Below are 5709 nucleotides of genomic sequence, written 5' to 3'. Positions count from 1 at the left end.
TAGGCTACTGCAGCCACCAGGGCTCCCCCTCTGTTATAGTCGGGTACTTAATTGTTTTGCATTTCCCAGTGACTCCTGCAAGGGAATTAGAGATACAAACTCTCTGAGCCTGAATCCCCTGAGATTCAAATGCAGTCTGGTTTTGTGTTTTATTCCTGCCCAAGACTGAAAGGGAACTCTGGTGGCCTAGTGGAAAGAAGCTGTGCTGCACGGTGACTGCAGCAATGGGCTCAAGTGTGTCAGAGATGATGAGGATGGTGCAGGATTAGTCAGGATTCAGATCTGTTGTTCATAGGGTCACTATGAGTCATATTTGATGACACTTAACAGCAACAAGACTGTCATGTCTCCAATAGAGGGATCTGGTTTGGGAAAAGATGATGCACACACTCATCATGAATATTGGTTTTATTAGGAGATAAGTGTGCTTTTATATGTATAAGAAAATAGGTTACAAAAGTTGTACCACAAAATAAAAAGGCTTTCCATGTGTCTCCTCTACTCTTCCTTTCATAACATCTTCGTAAAGAAGCATTGTAGATTGAAAGAGTTCCATTTCATATTCCACTGAGGAAAGGCTTATTTGCTGCTTAAGAACAACAAAAAAATGGTTCTCTTGAACACTCAGAGCTAAAAAGGCCCCAGGCAATGGGTAACATTCCCCCCATGGTTTTAATTCCTTAAATATTGACCAGTGTTCACTGATTTTGACAATTCTTAATCAAGCATCTGTTGGGCTGTTGAGGTGCATATCTTTCTTTCTTTGTGTTTCCGTGTGGAACCTCCAGCACAGCATCCAGCCCGCTTAGCTGTGCCTCGGAGCCGTCTGGAAGAGCAGGGACGGGCTGTCTGCAGCTAGAACCTGAAGTCCCTTCACTGCCAGGGATGGCATGCATGTAACCTTTGAAAGCTCTTGGTCTGCTGACTGCAGGCCTTAACCTCACCCAAAGGGCATCTGAAAGCTGAGAGAGTTCTCCCTTCACCAGGAAAGTGCATTTCCCCACCCAGCAGGATCCCAGGACCCAGAATAGGGATAGTGTTCATGGGCAGTGGGTTGCTTTGGTCACCAATTCCCCAGTGTCTCTCTTTGTCTTCAAGAAGGTTTCATTGTTGGCTGGCTTTTTCAGTTCCTGCTAGTCAGCATCTTTATTTCTCTGTGATGTTTCCTTGTTGCGACCATTGTGTTTGTTTATAAGCCACGATGCTGGAAGAATTTACAATAAAGAGTTAAAAGAAGCTAAAATGGGGCTTCCCCTCCAAAATCTAGAAGATCTGAAACCACTTTATAATTTGTTAATAGACCACTTAGCTGCACTCGTGCAATACGGCTTTACAGGGCACGTGCTGAATAGAGCAAGCTCTTTAGGGTCACTATGAGTCGCAGGCGACTCGATGGCACATAACAGCAACAACAACAAATTTAGGGCTTTAGCAATGTCGGCCACGTCAGAGTTGTTCTAGTCATGCAGACCTTTGCAACCACTTTGTCTTTTCTCTGGATTCTCTTTCCATCTCATTTTTGCTCCCAAGTATAAAGGCAGTCTTCAATTTACAATTGGATTCTATTCTAATAACAGTCATAAATTTACTCTGATGTAAGTCAAAGACCTCTTAATTTATTATTGTTTTAAATAATACATAATAAATTCATTTCCTTTTGTTATCAATATCTAAGTCTGATCTTTATACCTCTGTAATACATCTACAAATTATACACTTCAGTATTGCATGAAGTACATATTACATATAATAAGGTGCATAAAAATATATTATGAATGTGGGTCATCAGAAAAAATTGTTGTAAATCAAGAACTGCTTCTATCTCAAGTTCAAGATTATTAGCCTTTGCGGATAGGAAGCTCTGGTGGCCTAGTCCATAGGGATTTGTGCTGCTAGCTCAAAGGCAGCACTTCTGGCAGTTTGAATCCACCAAAGGTCCCATGAGAGAAAGATGAGCAATCTCCTCCCATGCGATTTACAGCTTTGGAAACCTGATTTGGGGCAGGGGAGGTCAACTCTGAGTTGGTTCTGATTCAGCAGTAACAAGTTTTGTTTTGTTTGTATTTATCTTCTGCCTTTCCATAGGACCTTTTATCTCATCCACAAGTCACTATTATGTTGCTTTAAAACACTGACAGATCAATGCAGATCTCAGGTTTCTGCCTTTAATGGGTGATAAAACCATTTAACAAGACAGACTGAGAGTGAGCAAGTTTAGGAGAGCATCAAGAGATGCAGATTCTGAGAATTTAAATAATTTGGCTTTGTTGTTGTTATTGTCAGGTGCCATCAAGTCAGCTGTGACTCAGAGTGACCCAACGATCAGAGCCTTACCCTACCCGGCCCCTTCTTCACTATTTCTAACAAGTTCATGTTTATTGTTATAGTCACTATGTGATCTAGCTCATTGAGGATCGTCCTCTCCTTCGTTGACCCTCCATCTGTCCCCGCATGATGCCTTGTTGCAAGGACTGACCCATTAAGACACTTATTTGTTCTTTTGACAGTCCATGGTATATTCAGTATTCTTCACCAACACCACAGCTCAAAGGCATTGAGTCTTCTTTGTTCATTCTTGTTCACTGTCTAACTTTTAGAAGCATATGAAGCATTTGAAAACAGCATGGCTTAGAGAGGAAGAATTTGAAATACAAAGATAAGCCTGAAGATCATAGTCCCAATCAATTCCTGTATTTGGAGGTTTGTAGAGAAATCATCATGGTGGTAGGAGAAGACTCAAGAAAGTAAGGTGTCATGAAAGTCAAGAACTGGGTGTCTCCCAAGGACAGAGTGATTAATCCCTGACGGCTAAAGAAAAATCATGTAGGAAGAGAAAATAGATGAGGGCCACAGTGTACCCACCATTTCTTGTGTCAGGTGCACCTTTGTTTTTAAACTGACATCCTTGCTCTTTGGCACTTTAAAGAGGTCCTTGACAGCAGATTTGCTCAATGCAACACTCTTTTGATTTCTTGACTGTTGTTACTATGGGAATGACGCCTTCAATCATGAAGGAACTGCAACCAGAGTTCTCCTTGGAGGCAAAGATGCTTGCCTTGTCTCGTACTTTGGGCGTGTTGTCAGGAGGGTCCAGTATTAAGAAAACGACATTATGATGGGAAAAGGAAAGGGCCAGACAAAAAGAGAAATACCCGTAACAAGATGTAATGACACCATGACTGTAACAGTGGGGTTTGAGCGTGTGAGGGTTTATGAGGATGGCGCAGGATAGGGCAAGTTTCAGGTTATTGTCTATAGGATTGCCATGAGTCCCAACTCAACAGCACCTAACAACAGCAGCAGTATGTCCACTGGATTCAGTCATGAAGAAAAAAATCATTAGCGGCTTTAGTAAGAACAGCTTTGGTGATGTTAAGAGAGGATCAAACAGGTTGATTGGATAGTGAATGGGAGCTGAAGGAGCGACATGGAAGAGCATCCTTTAGGGCACTTGTGATGAAAGTGAGGAGAGAGAAGAGGTAGATCACGTGTAAGTTTTGGTAGAAAGAATTCAGCAGAGGCACAGGTTAAAAATGCAGCATGATGAGCTGCTCACCAGTGAAGTGAGGTCTCTAAGAAGCGGCAGAGCAGCACTCTATGAGAAGCATTATCATACAGTGAATAAGAGATAGTGCCTGAGTTCACACCCTGACTCTGCCATTTATTTATTGGCTATTTGTTGTTGGTAGGACTCAGACTGAAGCTATGTCACAGAGTACAATTGCCTCCCAGAACTTTCTAGGCTTTACTTTTCTAAGCTTTTCTGACTTAGCCTGTTCCGTGGAGGCAAGGATTCTGAAGATCCATATAACATACTCTGGACCTGTTGCAAAGAGGGACCAAACCTTGGAGAGGGACATCATGCTTGGGAGGGTGGAGGGACAGCGCAGGAGAAGAAGCCCCTGGATGAGATGGATTGACTCAGTTACTGGGGTCATGGGAGTAGGTGTGTCAGAGACAATAAGGTTGCCACAGGATAGAGCAGGGTTTAGGGCTGTTGTACATGACGGTTGACTATGAGTCGCAAGTAACCTGATAGCACACAACAACGATCTTTACCAAAACACACCACCAGGCCTTTTCTCCATGAGACAGCTGAGTGACCTCCAACCCTCAACCTTTTGGTTAGTAGTCAAGTACTTAACTGTTGAGCTACAAGACTCCTTTGTCACTGTTAGGTGTGCTTGAGTCAGCACCGACTTATAGGCCCACTCCCACACCCTTCTCACAGGCTCCTCTGAGAATAAGCCCTTTAGTTTTAGGTAAATTGCATTATATATTTAAGCCTCTGTTTCTTCTGTAAAATAGTGATAATAACAATAATTGTTTCATAGGGTTGTTGGTATGATTAAATTAGTTTTGTGCCATCAAGTCAGAACCGAGTCATAGCTGACCTTCCAACAGGTTTTCAGAGGCAGTAAATCCTATGGGATGAGATTGTCCATCCTTTTCCTACGGAGCTGCTGGTGGATTCAAACCACATGCCATTGGGATTGCAGTTCAGCTTGTTACCTCTTGGCCACCAGAGCTCTGTAGTTAAAGCATATCACATGGAAAAATTACATATGAAATAAAAAGTACTGCCTGCCCCGTAATTAGGACTACTTGAAATGCTTGCTCTTATTATCATTGTACAGAAAGTTAGTAAAAGGACAAAGAATAGAAAAGGTGCAAATGTGCATAGTAGTTTTGTTCATTTGCTTTGGAGAAGAAGCAACTTTTCTCTTCGGATGGTCTCTACTTTCTCCATAGAGGAGTGGCACTAGCCGAATGCATGGGTGCTGGTGCAGAGAGGAATGCGGAATTTCTTTTGCTCCTCCTTGTTTGTATAAACAAGAGCAAAGAGGAGACAGCAAGTTCTCAGGTTGTTGATTGTTATATGCCTTTGAGTCAGAAACTACTCACAGCTGACCCTTCAGCTGATTTTCAGAAGCTGTAAAGGAGATTGCACATCTTTCTCTGACTGGAGCAGCAGGTGTATTTGAACTGTTTTCATTTGGGTTGGCAGTGCAACTCCCTACCCATTCAGCCACAAGAGCCACCATGGAGTTAACTGGCTTTGGTCTTAGGAAGAGGCAGACCCTGCATTTGGGCTTGCAGAAAGGCTGTTAGGCAGCTTTGTTCCATAAGGAAAGGGAGACACACTGTGAACCAGCAGCGTCTCCTGTCCTCCTCTGCTCTGACATGCCTTTCTGTGTTTTTCTGTTGTTGGAATCTGGCTTTTCGTTCTGTAGTCAGAAAGTTATACTCGTCTTTCCAGTTACCCTCACTTAATGATTTACAGCCTTAGTAACACTACTAATCCACTTGACCGAAGGGTTGGGCCATCTACATCCCAAGCCAGTGCTGAACAAACCATCCAGTTAGCTCACGGATGAAAACAGGAGCAGCTCAGTCCCACGGTTTAAGGAAATTAGAACTGAGCCGAGGTCACTAGCAGAAATGACTGCTCCACTCACAATTCTCTCAGCTGTTTTATCTTCACATCTTATTTTTTCCCAGTCATGAAATAAAGCTAGAGGTTCAAGCGTCTTTGTGGGCAGAGACCTCTATTAAATGTGATGTATGAATTACAAAGGGCTTTATCACCATACACTCCCTTCTCCTTCCATCTGCCTCTGTCATCACGGGCATGAAAGGGTCTCATTTGCCTCTAGACAAGCTTCCTCTTGTACCTTGCTGTAGATCTATTTATCATATTCCTTTCTC

This window comes from Elephantulus edwardii, unplaced genomic scaffold (assembly GCF_000299155.1).
Source record: "Elephantulus edwardii isolate Elephantulus edwardi_28Jun2011 unplaced genomic scaffold, EleEdw1.0 scaffold00297, whole genome shotgun sequence".
Lineage (NCBI taxonomy): Eukaryota > Metazoa > Chordata > Mammalia > Macroscelidea > Macroscelididae > Elephantulus > Elephantulus edwardii.
Note: the sequence above shows the minus strand (reverse complement) of the source record.